This window comes from Urocitellus parryii, chromosome 3 (assembly GCF_045843805.1).
Source record: "Urocitellus parryii isolate mUroPar1 chromosome 3, mUroPar1.hap1, whole genome shotgun sequence".
NCBI lineage: Eukaryota > Metazoa > Chordata > Mammalia > Rodentia > Sciuridae > Urocitellus > Urocitellus parryii.
The window spans coordinates 165,873,813-165,892,112 of record NC_135533.1 but is presented as its reverse complement, the minus strand read 5'-3'; the positions used below and the strand labels follow the sequence as shown (position 1 = coordinate 165,892,112).

The 18,300-nt window shown below is 41.2% G+C and overlaps 1 protein-coding gene across 2 annotated transcripts in view; it reads left to right on the top strand.

The window, feature by feature from the left end:
- The window catches only part of Ptprg (protein tyrosine phosphatase receptor type G), a 715,889-nt gene that overhangs the window by 269,886 nt on the left and 427,703 nt on the right, over positions 1–18,300 (top strand). The window lies entirely within an intron of this gene.

Sequence of the window (18,300 nt, the reverse complement as noted above, 5' to 3'; positions counted from 1 at the left end):
ACACCCAGGATTATTTTTACAGACTTCTGTGGAGTCATTTTTGGACAACACCCTGGAACAGGAAACCGCAGTTTCTCCTAAATTTGTACGGGATGGAAATAGATAGCATTCTTCCTAAAACCATGGCCACAATTAGTGCTTTCAGATCAACATAAGGGCAGAGGGTTTGTCTTAGGCATTTTTTAACCTGAACAGATTATTGGAACCTGCCTCGTGGGGAAATTTCATGAATCATTTTAGAGAGTTTTATTTTATAAACTAGAAATGTAGTGAAAATATACATTGAGTTGTGGAAGGAGAGTGCTATATAACTCCAACTGTTTGAAAGTTTTCCCTGGAAAATGGATTGGACATTAAATGGGGTATAGCATGGTAAGTGATGAGGATGGCCCAGCCCGGGTATTGTTCAGTGATACTGGAGAAAATGTGATCAACTTAATGATGTTGAAGCTCCTTGTGGTGACAGCCTGCACAGCAATCAAAAGACACCTGTTCTTACAGGTTGAAGTTTTCTTCCCTTGCCTCTAAGGGAGTAGCCAAAACTACTCAAGAGCAAATCCTAGGTACACCAAAGTTCGGATGGAATTGGGGTGCTTATCTAGTTAACCCCAAACACAGTGCCTGTAGACATTTTTCTAAAACCTCCAGGGCTCCTTTAATTTTAGGCTTATTTTGGCCATGTTCCAATAGCTAAGTTGACTAAAGCTGATTAAGTGCTGGAAGCAGTGGTATCAGCCTGTAATCCCAGTGGCCTGGGAGGTTGAGGCAGGAGGATTTAAAACCAGCCTCAGCAAATTAGTGAGGGAGGCTCTAAGCAATTTAGCAAGTCCCTGTCTCAAAATAAAAATAAATAAATAAATAAATAAATAAATAAAAGCTGCTGGGAATGTGGCTCAGTGGTTAAACACTCCGAGGTTCAATCCCTAGTACCAAAAAATCCAGCACTGGGTTGGTTTGTATATTACTTGTTTGCTTTTATTGTGTGTGTACATATCTATGTCCCCAAGGCAGATATTTAATATTGTTTCTCTTTTTAAATGTGGAAATGTTTGTGTGTACATGTGGGTCTGTATGAATAATATGCTTTTAAAAATTGACTTTGCCTTATTTGTGCCTTTTCTACAGTAGTTTGTGTCTATTTTCTTCATGTTTCAAACTACGGCTGACGGTTTTCTTACTCTGGTTATTTTATGCTGATTTATTAGTTCTTTGTCATGAGATGTTTAGGTTGTTTATATTTTATTGACATTAACAGTGATACTTTCCTTAACATCTGTCTCCCTGCCGCCATTACATAAATGACAATGTTTATGGTAATCACATTTTAAATTTCATTTTGTTTTGGTATCCGGGATTCAACTTAGGGGTGCTTAGCCACATCCCAGCCCTTTTTGTATTTTATCTTGAGACAGGGTGTCACTCAGTTGCTGAGGCTGGCCTTGAGCTTTTGATCCTCCTGCCTTCGCCTCCTGAGTCACTGAGATTACAGGTATGCACCACCATGCCCTACACATTTAAAATTTTAATTGTGCAAATGCGAGCACCATTTTAAAGCAAATCTTAGGGATGCTTTTTGCAAAGCAAAACATATCTTTGTATGAAATAGGATATATTCAAAGGTGAATCCCAGGTTTACTTCCCTGTGTTATGTCTGACAATAGATGCATGGGTCCGTGTGACTAGATATCTTAGAGTGTACACTGCTGTGCAGGTTGTTACCAGGATAGATGGGTTCATAGTACTGCTCCCTTGTTTTTTCTGCCCACTGATAACAGAGTGTTCTGGCTATTGAACAAGCACTATGTGGAACTGAGTCCTCAAACAATAAAAAAAGTTGACATGGATTATTCACTGTTGCAAACAGCAGAATGCTCAGCAGCAGCAGGGATGTACTTTGTTGGAGAAACATAACTGGTGAAACCTGTGGGAAAACGGAAAAATCCAGGTCAGAAGAGATTAGATCAGTGGTGAATCTGACCTGAATTTTTTTCTTTTCCACTCACAAATCTCTTTAGGGTAGGACGGTCCTACTCTAGGGAGAGTGATTGCCTGCTTGAATGAAAGATTCCTTCAGAAAGTATCTGGTTGGGAAAGTATTAATGCAAAAGAAAGATCCAACTGCTTTGAGCAGAGTGAGGAATGCAAATACTGAGTCCTCAGAAAAATACACAGTAACTGTTTCCCACAAATACATTTGGCCATGTATTTCAAAGCTTTCTGTATCAGAGCTGCCTCACATTTTCAAAATTTGAATTTCACATCTAATTCTTGTTTCTTTGCCTGTTTGGCAAATAGGTTGTTAGGACTGAATTCATATTTACAAAGATTATAAAGTGGCCTCAGGATTTGAAATGTGGAAGTTGACATTAAGATGCAGATTTATGTTTAGACATATCCGCTTGCCCAATTCCGATTGTTTCCCCTGAAGAGTTTATATGATTTTATTTTAAGTTAGATATATATTTTTTTTTTCTTTTAAAGAGAGAGAGAGAATTTTTTAATATTTATTTTTTAGTTTTCGGTGGACGCAACATCTTTATTTTATTTTTATGTGGTGCTGAAGATTTAACCCAGTGCCCCGCACATGCCAGGCGAGCGTGTTACAGCTTGAGCCACATCCCCAGCCCAGAAAATATATTTTTAATTGATTCAGTAGTGGTACATATTTGTGGGAGAGAGGGTGACATTGCAGTACATGTATACAATGGCGTCATTATCAGGTCAGTGTCATTGGTATGTCGATCACCTCATTTGTAGTTTCTCTGAGTTGGGAACATTCAAAATATTATCTACTACCTATTTTGAAACATTGGCTTATTGTTTGTCTAATGTAGTTGTCCTATTGTGTTTTAAAACATTGGAAGTCATTCCTCCTCTCAACTGTATGCCTGAATCCATTAAGCAGACTCTGTCCCTTCCTGCTGCCCCAAGCAAAGCCTTTCTAGGCTCTGGTAACCACTGTTTTGTTCTCTGTTTCTTTCAGATTAACCTTTTATCATCTGCATTGAAGTGAGCACATGCAGTAGTTGTCTTTCTAAACCTGATTTATGTCACTTCACATCCTGTGCTCCTGACTTAAACAGCTCCAGAGATGTTATAAAGTGGGGGTGAGACCAGAGTTATCAAGTATGTTATGTTTTACATACATCAACGCCAACTCTCATAGGAGGAGGTGATGAGTCTTCCTTGTAGTGGTAGAATTGAGACCGGAATTGGGCGCTCTTGCTTTCCACAATACTCAGTGCTTCATGGTACCTGTGTTTTTGGTCAAGTTCAGGCTGGCTCCTGAGGACCATGAGCTTTGAATATCACATGTGCTAGAACTGTGGAACAGTTTCCTTTATGAAAATTGCCTGGTTCCCTCTTGTTTCAAGGTGTCAATTTAACAGTTTTCCTCACACTAAAGTCTAAGGACACGATGCCAGTGTTTGCAATGGTCCAGAAGGCTGGACTTCTTCAAGACCTTGACTTCATGAGTGAAGTGGACATCTCCTGCTATCGCTCGCCTGGCAGCCATTTCCCGTCTTCTCTTCATCTGTTCATCTGACTTCCATTTATTGAATGGCTTCTGCTTGCCAGCTGCAGTGTCAGATGCCATGGATAGAATCTTGAATGGAACATTCAAAAACTACATTGTACAGTTGGAAAGAGTTTATGAGTCAAGTGAATGAATAAAATATGCTCCGCAGTGATCAGTTCTAAGGAGAGAAGGAGAAAGCAGAGAAGGGAACTGGGAGAAGGAGAAAGTTGAATTTTGAAAGAAGGCATCTGCTGGCCTTCGAGTGGCCTCCAGTGGGCCTTTCTTCTTGCTATTCATACCTTTCTAGTCTTTTCCACAAAGGATCAAAGCTGGTTTGTGGGATCAATACAATATCTGTGACTCCTGAGACGAGGCATTGTGGCTTCTAACTTGATCTCAGGGATTTTCCCCATGGATCAGGCCAACCATCCAATCACTTGTCCATCAACTGGCACTATTTGGCCCCTCATAGGAATTAATACTGCCAGGGCCAGTTCAGCCTTAGGTGACTTTTTGCCCAGGTGACATCTTTGCTGCAACTGTCTTAGATACCTGGAGTCTCAGCCTGCAACTTGGCCATCACTAAGTTACTGACCAGTGGAGACTGAGATAGATACTAAATATGTACTGAGGTGTTAAGTTACTGAGTTCTGGAGTCTTCTGCTATAAGACACGTGATGACTCAGAGAGAGGAAATCCTTTCTATAAAAAGTGCGTTTGGGGAAATGACTGTACTCCATGTTGATGTATTCTGGAATGAGCCATTTTCCCTCTGTGTGCTCTAGGAATGGACCCAGGCTTGGTCATTTAGGGTGTTAAGATTGCTTTGGTAATGAGAGATGCACTTGTTGTGTCCAAGGCCCATTGAGTGAAACTTAGTTCTGTGGTTTTCTTCAAATTACCATGTCCATGTCCTTTGTATCCTGAGTTTTCTATCCCCTTAGGAACATTAGCTAGGAGGCATGGGTGGACTATGCAGAGAGAGGTGCCTGTTTGACAGTGTTATCAACACTGGAATGCAGAACTGACGGAATGAGCAGTTGAGAGAATCTGAGCTCTGTATTCAACACTATATTCACCCAGAGGTGCTTCACCACTGAGCTACGACACCACTCCTTTTCATACTTTATTTTGAAACAGGGTCTTGCTAAATAGCTGAGGCTCTTGTAAGTTACTGAGGCTGGCTTTGAACTTGCAATCCTTCTACCTCACCATCTCAGGTCATAGGGATTACAGGTGTGCACCACCATGCCCCACCAACCCCTGCATATTTTAGATTTGTTCCACATAGGCCACTTTCCAATAGGTTTGTCTCACTCTCAGCCCATGTCCTGAGTTCTTTGTTTTAATCTAAAAACACATCAATTCTCATTTTTCTCATCTATAAAACAAATGGGTCTGATTTCACCTACTTTTGGCGGTGAAAAGTTATTAGGAAAGGTATGTAGTTACAGAGTGATGCAGAAAGTTAAGATTGGATGGGGTGTGTAGTTCAGTGGTTTGCCTAATATACATAAGGATGTGCATATTAATACCTAGCTCCACCCCCAAAACAGTTAAGATTTCTGCTTCTTCTTCGCTTGATCCTCTACTTTATTTTAAAGAACTGAGAATGTTATCTCTTGAAGTTTCTGCTTCTTAAATGCAAACAGGGCTGGCAATGTGGCTCAGTGGTAGAGTGGTTGCCTAGCATATGTGAGGTCCTAAGTTCAGTCCCTAGTTTGCAAATAAATTAATAAATGTGTACATGTGCATGTTTACATACATACTTTTAGACTTTCCCTAGTACACTGTAATGTGTGTGCTGTATTGGCAGTTACCAAAACTGTGCTAGTGGATCAGACATAGTTAAGATCCAACAGGGTCATTTCCTCATTTCCTGTAATTGGAGCAGCCTGCATGGGCAGTATGAAACGGAGGTTTCAAACAGTTGTCAGGGAGGAATATTGGTATTTGAGGATCCAGGTACCTTAACAACCTCTAGTGTGAAATGTGTAGAGAAAGTTACTGCTGATACTGTGATAGGAAGGGATAGTTTCTATTTCTGGTTCACCAGTAATAGGTATATCTCCCTGTTATGCTTCTGAATTTAAGATTCAAAATTCCATATGTTTTGGAATTACTTTCTTCTTTTTGCTGACTGTGTTCCTTTTTAGCATTAATTTTTGTAGTAAAGCTGGAGGGTTGCTGGCTTACTGCGGTATGAAGTCTTTTTAGAGATTTAATATTTCTTATTTTCATTGCTTTAGAAGGTGAGCGACTCCTTTGCGGTTCTTGTGTTTGACACCAGCTTTTCCTTGCTAGTTTTGTGCCCAGCCCAGTTTGGTAGGATGGAAGAAATCAAGACAGGTAGAAAGGAGACGAGGGGACACACAAGGGTGGCCACGATGTACAGTCCAGATTTAATATCCACTTTGACATGGATTAAAAGTCCATGTATAGCAGAGCATGATGGCCACACACATATAATCCCAGTGGCTCAGGAGGCAGAGCTAGGAGGATCAGGAGTTCAGAGCCAGCTCAGCAACTTAGCACGGCCCTAAGCAACTCAGTGAGACCCTGTCTCTAAATAAAATACAAACTAGAGCTGGGGATGTGGCTCAGTGGTCGAGTGCCCGGGAGTTCAATCCCCAGTACCTGCCCCCACCAAAAAAGTCCATACTTAGAGGTCACCTACAGCACTATTAAATCAATTATTATACCTTATCTACAAGGTACACCCATGTAATGCTGTGTTCACAAAGCAGAATGCATCCAAACCAAAGAAGAGGATAGCATCTCATTCCAATAATGGTGAATTCAAAAGTCAGTAAATGACCCCCATCCTGGTGATGGACTACATGCCCAGTCACCAGCACAAAGAAGAACTGTAAACAACCCTCTTCAGTGAATCTCTATGAACCTGTGGTTAGTGCGTTCTCTCCAACCCCTGAGTTTTGCCCTGTCTCTGGGGGTGTGTTCTTTCTGTCTATAAATTTGGTCTGTGCCTTAAGTTGACTTGTCCTCAACTGACCTTTTTATTTGTACCAGGGATTGAACTCTGGAGCACTGACCACTGAGCCCCATCCCCAGCCCTATTTTGTATTATATTTCGAGACAGGGTCTCACTGAGTTGCTTAGAGCCTCATTTTCACTGAGGCTGGCTTTGAGCTCCTGATTCTCCTGCCTCAGTCTTCTGAATTGATGGGATTACAGGCATGCACCACCAGACCTGGCCTCGAATTGCTTTTTGTGGCAACATCAAGGACTCTCGCTGCCTGAATCGAGGTCCGCCTCCCTTTTGGGGGACCTACTTGGAACCCTGTCCCAGAGACGCCCCAACAAGGGTTCCTGAAAGCATTACCAAGCTTTCTGGGACCCTGGCTGCTAGCCTTAAGTCATAGACCTAGAGGGAGAAATTAATGAGTGTGGAGCTTTTACCATTGTAGTTTGGTTCCGGGTCATCTTTCTTTTCTCCTCCTGAAGGCACTCATTTTCCCCAAACATCTCTCTCTGTGCCTCTGAGTTTAAAGTCATCTTGTTGGAGTTTACACCTCCAGACTGATAATGAATCCCTCTTTGCTTTCATGGTGTAAAGATGTTCTCACACCCCTTTTGACACAGTAAGGCTCTTGCCCAGCCTGCCTGGTTCTCGGGGTGTTTGTGAGAATTCTGTGGTTCCTGGGTGTCTTGGGGAATTTTACTTTCTGCATTTGGGTCTTCCATGTAAAACTTCACAATGTAGTTGGAAGAAAGACTCAAAATAGGCTTTAAAAGTTCATGTGAAAGTAGAGTTGTGAGATGTTTTTCTAGGGTTGTAAAGTAATCTGATCGAGTTGAGCCTTTTAAAGTAGAGCCCTATATGTGATGGTGATAATTTTCTTCCTGACTTTTCTTCCTGAATTCTGTCCTGGCACCCCCAAGTTCTTGGTTGCCTTGTGTTCTGGGCCTAGCATTAGGAGATTTGCAGAGTAAGCAAGGCTCAAGCTGTATGTATGACCACTGTCTTGCTGGGGGTTCTGAGACTTTGGCAGTTGATGGGTTTTAAACCAGGGAAGCTTAGAAAGTGTCTGCCCCTGGGCTTCAAGGAGCAATGAAGTCAGATTTCCTTGCATTATGGAAGAACAGGTGACTCTATGACCTCCTGGGTGCATTTCTTTTCTGTCTGCCATATTGTCTTGCTATCCAGGAGTAGAGGTGCCTAGGGATGGTAGTTGGTCTGGGTGATCTCAGTCTCTTATACTTATGTGGAACATTAAGATCACGACATTATAAAATTGTAGACTACGTATAAGATTTGCCATGTTAACAATTGAAAATGTACATTTCAGCAGCCATATATTCACAATGTAATGAATGCATCTAGTTCTTCACCCCCAGTGGAGTCCCCATGCCCATTCGGCAGTCATGCCTCATTCTCTGCTCTGCTCAGCCCCTGGATCTATTGACACTAAGCATTTGTGTAGGTGTTAAAAAAAAAAAAAGACAATCAATATTTGCCTTTTAAGCTCCAGTGTAAGAATAAGCCAAGAGGAATGCTCATGTGCAGCCCACAGTCTTCTCTACCATGTTACCCTTTTTTTCAGCATTCCTGTTCTCCACCTCCAGCCCCAGTGCCAGGTGTGTGCTGGAATCTCCTTCCATGTTTCTTTTATGAGTTTGTCCTCTAGGTCCTTACAAATAGTTCTAGCCCATTTCCTCTATAAAACACTGTATCCAGGTGCTGTTGCAGACTCTTGTAATCCCAGCCACTCGGCAGGCTGAGGCAGGAGGATTGGAAGTTTGAGGCCAGCCTGGGCAACTTACGGAGGCCCTGTCTCAAAATTAAAAAATTAAAAGGGCTGGGGATGTGGCTCAGTGCTGCCCCTAGGTTCAGTCTTCACCTCACCTCCCCCCATTAAAAAAACCCTCTGTGGTGTTTTATGATGGGAATAGTCCACAAATCTCTCGATCTTGCTGCTCTTGGAGGCCCTTTGAAGAAGTAATCATTAATCAAGGAAAGGTTCTGTGATGACGGCTGGCTCTTGACTATGTGAGGACATTGAACCTGAGAGGGCAAGTCATTTCCCTAACATCATGAAGATAGTGGTAACTCTGTGACACTGTCACTCACACTCTTGTCTTCCAAATCAGTTCCTTCCAATTCCAGTGAGTTTTCTCCACACGCTGTTCCTTTGTTTTTAAAGATAAAATGCTGTTTTTCGTTGGCTCTTTGTCTGATTAATTCTGAACCTGCTCTCATATTCCTGCGTGTGTCTAATCTTTCTTCTTTACTCCCTCCAAATAGCCACATACATTTAGTATTTGGCAGTTTTGTAGTTGAGGTACAAATACCTCATTACTTCCCAAATCTCATATTGCAACATCTTATTTAGAGTTAGAATTAAAAAGTTCCCTCGAGGTCTCTTAGTGTCTGATGTTAGAATGTAAAGAAATATACCGAGAGTTGAAGTGACTTGCTCAAGTTCATACAGCCCTCCAGTGGCCATGGGGAGACTTGAACACACCTCTCATGAATTCATTTCCCGTTGTGGATGCCAGATACTGTCTGTCCCATGGAAACTCCTTCCTGTAGAGGGTGCCTTGAGTACCATAGGAGAGTAAATCACAGCTTTGGATTGATTACTGATGTCCGCCTTGAATGGAGTCACCCCAAGAGACTGGCATGTGTGTCGTGGGTTGCTTTCACCCCAGCACAGCACACTGACATCTATGATTCTGGAGTGTGGCTATAGAATTATCATATCTCAGTTAGCCCAGGGACCAAACAGGTTGAGGTCCTGCATGTCTTAAGGCTTTGGGACCAACTAGCTGACATTTTCTTTAATTTTATTTTTAAGTGGTTGAATTATAAGTTGCTAATTTGGTGCCATTATTAGTGTCTTTATATTACCCTCAGGAACACTAATTAGTTACTAGTGTGTTTTCTATTTTTTTTTTTTTTAACCAGTATAGTGCCGTTGACTATGTTGAGTTTGTGAAACTGGTTCCTTTCTTTCTGCAGTCCAATATGGCTGTCTTTTTTTCTTTGGAAGAAATGGTAGAGATTGGCTTAAACATGGCCATCACTGTCTGCACCATGGATCTCGAGGCTAGATAAATCTCGATTGTGGGAGGGCTGACCTGGGACTTCTGGGATGTGGCCTCTGCCCACTGGCACCAGTAACATCTTCCTCTTCCCCCCACCTCCCCAGGCTGGGCTACTGGGAATTTCTCCAGACGTTGCCCAATACCCCTGTAGGCAAAATCACCCCTGTCATAGAATTACTGGGTTAACTGGATATATGTTTTTAATGGGTTATACTAAATGTTTTAAATGATTGTATTCTCTGTGGTTCTGTTTGTATTTTAAGTGTTGGAATTGGAACAGCAAGGCATAGAGGGAAAATGAATACTCTTTACCATTAGGAAGAGTAGCTGCCCTCCCTCCCTATTGGACGAGTAGGAAACCCAAGAATATAGAAGTTCATGTTACAACAATAGGTGGCACACTTCCACCAGAAGCCAAGTTCAGGAGTGGAGGAAGAAGCAGTATGCACAAGGAATGTGTTTCAATCCATTTTTACTAATAGTATTACTGACTCATTCTCTTATTTTTCTCAAAAGTATATTTTGCTTAACCGAATTTTGTTCTGAAAAAATGAACACCATTTACCATGTAGTTTACAAAATAAGCCTACAACCAATATTGTATTTATAATGGAAATGTCATTTAATCATGGGATTAAACCAAGTGAACTTTGATGTGCCAATTATTTTCTTAGTGCAGAACAGAAAAAGATATTCCCCCCACCTTTCCTGGGGATGTTAGGTGTTCTGTAGGTAAATTTGTTTGAACAAGTAAATGAATATTTACTCTCTATTAGTACTTTAATTAAGAAGCACACTATTATAATATATGGCTTCTCTAGAAAACAGGTCATGAGATGCCAGTTAGGGGGAACTGAAATTATGGCAGCTCAATGCCTCTGTTCCTAGTAAAATTGCCTTAACTTTTAATTATAATGCCTTTGTGTGTATTTGGAGAGGACTATAAATTGAAATTGAAATTTAAAAATTATATCCACAGTGCTAACAGCTAGCATGATAGACTGCTTCATTACAAACTCTCTTTAATAAACTGTCTACCAATAAATTTTAAAATAAATACTTTCTTTTTCTTTTTATGTATGCAGGGCATGATGAAAGAATTAGGAATTGAAGACCCTTCCCCTCAAAGTTGCTAAATGAACATTTAAAAAATTTTTTGGTATATGTCTTACTTTTTTAGGACTCAACTAGAATAAAGCTTAGTCTTGTGGAGAATCACGAATGGGAAGATCACATTTCCTTTGAAAATCATTACAATTAAAATGCATGTTAATATTTTTAAACATTTAGAGGTGTGTGGGTTCTTTATCACGTGAATACTATTGATCATTTATTGCTTTCCTACTATATGCCAAATATTCGTGAAGACTTGGGAGACATTTTCTTTATTTCCTACAATGATTTTGTAGGAATGATCAAGAAGGATCATTATGTCCCATTGTTATTAAATCACACTAAAACCAAGATCTAATTTTGAATTAACCCTTTATATAAAGTCAAAGAATGTCATAAGAAGGAAAAATTAGGCCTACTCTTTAACTATTCCTATGTCCCTAACATTCCTATTTCTTAAAACCATATGGAAAGCCCAAGTAAAGTTGACCAAGGGGCTGTTTCTTATTTTAGGTCCTGTGTGATGATCCTTCATTATGGATGCTTGGCTTTGAAGACTTCCATTTATCAACCTGCTGAACTATTTTGGACTCCTATCTTTTATTTTAAAATAAGCAAAGAAATTGAATTATGGAAGGATTCATGATTGACCAATGAATGATTGAGCTGTTGTTAAAGAAATGACCTGAATCTAATAGTCTTGAAAAACACTAGGAAAATGACATTTCTCCCGAAGTATTTTGAAATAACCAAACACTGCTGCCCATGACATTTAATTTGTGTGTCTAATTCCTGCCTCTTTACTTGTATATTTCTGAACTACAATGCAGACTTCCTTGTTCAGTGTATATTTTTAGCACTTTATATAGTCCGTGGCACATAGTATATGCTCAGAAAATTATGAATGTATCATTAACCTTTTGTATGCAACTGCTCATCTTGGGCATTCTCAGTTTTGGTCAATGAAACAGATCCTGTATTATGTAACCTTTCCTTTGTAATTTAGCAAACTCTGGAAAACACTGAGCGATTCTCGCTTGTATGTCAGTTTCTAAAATCATGTATAATTGCTTAGTCAGGTCATGAAAGGAGGAATACAGGAGGAAACGTTGCCATACAGGAGGAAATGTTCTATGTACATTTCAGAGTTAAAAGTTCAAGGTAAGGATCTGAAACTAAAACAGTTGGTCAGGAGTCCTGGACTGTGGAATAATTTCTTCCCCTAAATCTTCCCATCATCATTTCCTATCTCTCTGACAGTTGGTCTTGTTCTTCCAGCCGTCAAAGAGTCCTTCTCTGCCTTAGAAGTTCATTGATTGATGAACAAAATGTGAAGTTTATCCCCAGGACATAGAAACATAGCTCACTTTTTACATTAAAACTTTTCAGATAACTATTGTTTTACAAATAGCTGGATGAAATAAGAAGAGAAGTCTCTTGTAAAATTCTTACATCTCTGTGTGTGAGTGAGTGTGTGTGTGTGTGTGTGTGTGTGTGTGTGTGTGTTGTGCACAAGTTCATTACCTCTTAGGTTCACACATCCACCATCACAATCAACATCCTAAACAAGTTCCAAGACCCTAAGAGGTGTTGCCTTTCTACCAACCAGGCCTGCCTTCCCCTGGTTCCTGATCTTTGTCTCTGATCCTGAGCAACCTCTCATCTGTCTTCTGTTTCTAAATTTTTGATGTTTTAAAACATTCCAACAAAAGGATAATAGAATAAGTAACTTTTTTTTGCAATTGGCGTTTTTTTTTTTTTTTAATTCAGTCCAATTTGCTGGAGAATTGCCCAAATTGTTGCAGATGTCAAAAATTTGTTTCTTTTTATTGCTGAGTTTTAAAAATAGGCCTGGCTACATCGATGTTCATCAATTCACAATAGCAAGACTGTGGAAGCAACCTAGATGCCCTTCAATAGACGAATGGATAAAAAAAAAAAAATGTGGCATTTATACACAATGGAGTATTACTCTGCATTAAAAAATGACAAAATCATAGAATTTGGAGGGAAATGGATGGCATTAGAGCAGATTATGCTAAGCGAAGCTAGCCAAGCCCTAAAAAACAAATGCCAAATGTCTTCTTTGATATAAGGAGAGTAACTAAGAACAGACTAGGGAAGAAGAGCACGAGAAGACCAACATTAAACAAGGATGAGAGGCGGGAGGGAAAGGGAGAGAGAAGGGAAATTGCAGGGAAATGGAAGGAGACCCTCAGGGTTATACAAAATTACATACAAGAGGAAGTGAGGGGAAAGGGAAAAATAATACAAGGGGGAGGAATGAATTACAGTAGAGGGGGTAGAGAGAGAAGAGGGGAGGGGAGGGGGATAGTAGAGGATAGGAAAGGCAGCAGAATACAACAGACATGAGTATGTCAATATGTAAATCAATGGAAGTGTAACTGATGTGATTCTGCAATCTGTATATGGGGTAAAAATGGGAGTTCATAACCCACTTGAATCAAAGTGTGAAATATGATATATCAAGAACTATGTAATGTTTTGAACAACCAACAATAAAAAAAATAAAAATAAAAATAGGCCTGCATTAAGAAGGTGCATCAGGAAGTGAGCCTCCAGTGTGCAAGGTGCAGGGACATAGGTAGAAAGGCAGAATGTTTGTCCTAATTGCTGTTGTTTTAGAGTTTCAGTAGAGTATAGCTTTTAAAATAAATAAACAAATAACATAGGCATCATCCCTGAAAGCTTTTGTCAAACTGGGGGCTGAAAAACCCCATGAAGGTGTTGATCAAAGGTATCCCTGTAGGAGTCAGTCCTGGAGGGGAGAAAAAATGCTGTCTTCCTTTTCCTGTGTCACTATTGTTGGCTGTGAGTAGAAGCCTATCCTTTGTCTTCAAAGCTTTGGAGAAGTGCTCCACATAAAAGGAAATGATGTTGGGGCCACCAAAGAGGCCTGTCTTTGTTGTTGTTTATGTGGAAAGTATTGTTCTCTGCTATTGGCAAAGTAATTTTCAGCTCCAGGTGAGCCCAGATCAGTCACAGTGGTTTTCACAAGGCTGATAGGGAGGCCTAGAGTGGTGTTAATTAGTCAGAGGTGGGCGATGGATGGCCTGGGTTGGCACTCTCCACCAGCAAGCTTCCTTTAAATGGTGTGAGAGCATTCTGCAGTGGTCCTTGGGATGGTAGGGCATTTAATGCATGCTGATGCCCGTGGGTTTTATTGCACTATTTAAATCTTCTGCCATCCTTCCTGATGGTAGGAGCGCACTACTGTTTCCGAGATGCGATCTGAGTTGTGAAATGAAATTGAAAGAACCTGATGGGGGCAGAATTAAGATAAGGTACAAGCGGAGGCAGAAGGGGTGAATGTTCTGACACTCTGGAGTTGTAATACTTGATGGATTACTCATCTAGTAAAAAATGTATCGGAACTCTTGGATATTGACACTGAGAATAATGGCCTCCCTTGGGCTTTAGCCAAGGACCCATAACTAGAATTAAAGGATTATTTTAAATGTGGATTTTTCACAGACCTAAAGAATGGAAGAGCAGCCAAGTGTGGTGGTGCATGCCTACAATCCCAGAGGCTGAGACAGGAGGATCATGAGTTCAAAACCAGCCTCAGCAACTTAGGGTCTCGCTGAGTTGCCTAGGGACTCCCTGTCTCTAAATAAAATGTTTAAATGGCTGGGGATGTGGCTCAATGGTTAAACACCTCTGGGTTCAATCCTCATTACCACCCCTTCCTCCCAAAAAAATGCTGGGCATGGTGGCATAGGATTGTTATCCTAGTGACTTATAACAAGGAAAAAGACCCTTTAGGAACTGAAGTCTTACTTCTTAGCTAGTCCCATATCCCATTTTTGTTCCTTTCTTTAGCTGTGGAAAACGTTGGTCAAGTAAAATCATATGGAAACCCCAAGTACAGTTAACACAAAGGGCGGTTTCTTATTGGCAGCCTCCATTAATGGTCCATGGTTTTATTTGTGAAACCACAGAACTGGCTCAGACTCCTGACATTTTTATTTATAAATAAGCAAAGACACTGAATCATGGGGAGCTTTGGGAGGCCTCAGGAAGAGGATTGTGAATTTGAGACCATTCTCTGCAACTTGGCAAGACCCTCTCTCAAAATTAAAAAGGAAAAATTTAAAAGGGTTGAGAATGTCACTCATTAATAGATTGTGTCTCTGTTCAATACTCAATTCCCCTGGGTGGAAGAGAGTTACCTATCTCTTATGTGGACTTTATTTTCTAGACCTTCTTGTCAATCTCTTAGGGACTTCCTTCCTGTTTGCTTTGCTTCAACCCCATTAGGATTAAGTCCTCTTGTATTTGTGACCCTGAGCATGATAGTGAAACTCTCAGGGCCTTCCCTGCCTCTAGGGTAAAGCTAAAGCTTGGATTTCAGTAGATGCCCCCTAAATTCCCCTCATGTTGTAACAGTCTGTGAGATTGGAGAGTATATAATACAAGACCTGGCACCTTTTCTTGAAGAGACTGATTATGCATGAGGTGGCCTTGAATTCCTGGAGAAGACTCTGGCCCTGTGTTGTCCTCAGATACAGGGAATCTGCCTGTGTGTCTCCTGGGGCTGCCAGTACTTGGAGACACTACAGGCAGATTCCCTTTATCTGAGGACATTGGACTGTGTTATGGTTCAGATCTGGAATGTCCTCACCAAAGCTCATGTGTTGAAGACTTGGTCCCCAGGGCAGCAGTGTTCAGAGGTGAGGCTTTTGAGGAGTGATAGATCATGAGGGCTCTGACCTCATTAATGGATTAATCCCTTGGTGGCTGAATGGACTACTGGGAAGTGGTGGAAACTGCAGGCAGGTGGGGCATCTGGCTGAAGCAGGTCACTGGGGATATGCCTTGGAGAGGTTTACCTTTTCCAGCCCACACCCTTCTGCTTCCAGGCTTTCATCACCTCTGGCCCAAAGCATTGGAGCCAGCCCAACCTTGGACTGAGACTTCTGCAGCCATGAACCGAAAAGTTGTTCTGTCAGGCATTTTGGTCATGGTGACGGAGGCGGACTACCACAGAACTGTGTGGGGACTCACTTTCTTTACCCGTCTCCGTCAGCCAGAAGGGGTCTCACCTGCCCTCCTCTCATGCCTTCCTTGGTAATGTTAAGGCCAACATCTGAGTGGTAGGTATGAAGATGTTCACTGTAAAATTCTTTAAACCTCTTAAATATATTTGAACGTTTCCATAATGACAAGTAGAAAAACAATAACAAAGAAAAAAGAAAATCTAGCAGAAAATAAATTGCTTCAACTGGGGGAGGAAGTTAGAGCATGTGTTTATTAGCTGCAGGTTAAGTGACATAGACCTGATTCCTGGCTTTCTTGGACCCACATTCCTTTGGAAGGTCAGTTGTCTGCAGGGCAGGAATTAGTAAATGGGGAAAGGAAGGTTTCATTTCCTCTTTGGCTTCTTTGCTTAGTTGCTATGCAAGGCAATTATCCTGCCCCTCACCCCGCTTTTGGTACTAGGGATTGAGCTCAGGGGCACTAGACCACTGAGCCCCATTCCCAACCCTTTTTTTGTATTTTTTTTGAGAGACAGGGTCTTGCTTAGTGGCTTAGGGCTTCACTAAGTTGCTGAGGCTGGCTTTGAACTCGCAATCTTCCTGTCTAAGCCACCTGAGCCACAGGTGTGCGTCACTGAGCCCAGCCAGTTATCCGAGTTTTCAATGTGGGGCTCAGGAATGCTGTTCCCTCAGACTCTGGCTTTTTAAGAAGGGGTGCTGCCACCCTGCTGCTGTTTGAGGTTTGCATGAGGTAAGGCCCCCCCTCCCCTGTCATTATATCATTTAAACTGGTAATAGGAGAGCTGAGCTTTACATGCACGGTGAAACCTTTCCCTTTCTCTAGAGGATTGTTCAGCAGTTTGAGGGGAAAGATTTAGAAGGAACCTCAGTATTGTCTTATGCATGTACAGAATTCACTTTCCTATACCAATTTTAAACAGGTTACCCACGCTTAGTTAGGTTGATGCTGTTTAAGGGAAATAGCAATGGAGCCTGATAGTTCCAGGTCCAAATCCCGATTCTTGCTTGGCCCTGAATTATGGAACTTAGACAAGTCACTCAGCTTCTGAATTTCCAGTGCTTCACATTTATAAGAGTGAAAATACTTGTGATGTTATTACAACAAAATCAAGCAATTTCTACAAGAGCGTGTCTTTGCACCTGTCTTGATAATTCTGAGTCAACGTGTCCTCTTTCTGTATAAGTAAAGCCTATTCTATCATTTACCCCTATATTTTCCCCCCAGACTTATTTTATTAGAACCCCAACAGACAAAGACATCCTTATAGCTCATAGCAGTGGGGAGACTTTGTCTCCGGCCATTGATCTCTAGAGGTGATCTTTATATGAAGAATGGATAACTGGGTAGTTGCTGTGATTTGGGGTGCACATTGAATACGCGCCTCCAGGAGGTCCTCAGTGTTGGTATTGAAACTTAAAGACATGGGGCTTAGTGGGAAGTAATAAGGTGCTACCCTCAGAAACGATTAAAGCAATTCTAAGCACCTGTTATTCACCTTTAGAAATGTTGTAAAAGAGCAAGAGGGACCTTATCCTTGCTCTCTGGCTTTTTGTTTCATCTTGTGATCTCTCCTCCTCCGACATACTCCTGCCATAACGCCATCTGCCCTAACGCCATCTGCCATAAGACCCTCACTAGAGAACCAACAAATACTGTTGCCTGACCTTGGACCTTGGATTTTCAGCCTCCCAAACTCAGCTAAGTAAATCATTTTCCCCCTACAAATAGTTCAGCCTTGAGTAATTTGTTATAGCAGCGGAAAATAGACTCATACAATGACATTCTCTAGTCCCTGATTGCAGGGTATGGAGTTTCCCAACCTTCTTATTCTGTCTAGTAACAAGAAAAATAAGTACAACTGAGTACCTTAAGAATTCTGGGACAATTAAAGTAAACTCGAGGGGGATAACAAAATTAGAGTCCTTTGCTTGTCACATGATCTCTTAATAAATAATCAAGTTCAGCTTTGTAGGCTGAAAGGAATCTTATTTCAGCTCTTAATTTTTTACCTTATAGCTGTCATTCTCTAGTTACTATTGTTGTCTTTAAATTCGGTTCAGCAGCCACCCAATGCATTCAAATCTCTCAGGCATTGTCTCTATAACATCCGGAAAGTGAGAGGAGACCAGAATTTAGGAATACATTGGGAAGTAAGGACGAATACCACAGGCTCCATCGCCTCGCAACTTGTAGTATCTATTTTCTCATTCTTACTAGATTGTTCCATAGTGATTCTTGCCGCACTTCTGTCTAAATGGTTTTCCTAATGCTCTCTGATGGTATTTTCATGTCTTGAAGGGCCTTCTGGTTCAGCGTGTGACTTACAGTTATTCTCTCCCCCTTCCCTGCTCTGAGACCATTTTATATTTGCTCCCTCCAATGTGACATGCTGAAGCAATGGGCTGTCATTGGGTGCCTGGAAATAGGGGGTCATTTGTGCTGATGATTGGGGATGATGGTGCTTTTGTCCTGACACATGCTGAGGAATCGCTTTTTGTATGTGTCCAGGAGAGAAATGCCTTCAGTTTCTGTGGGTTTAATACCAGGCAAATTAAGAGTGCTATTCTCCCCTCCAC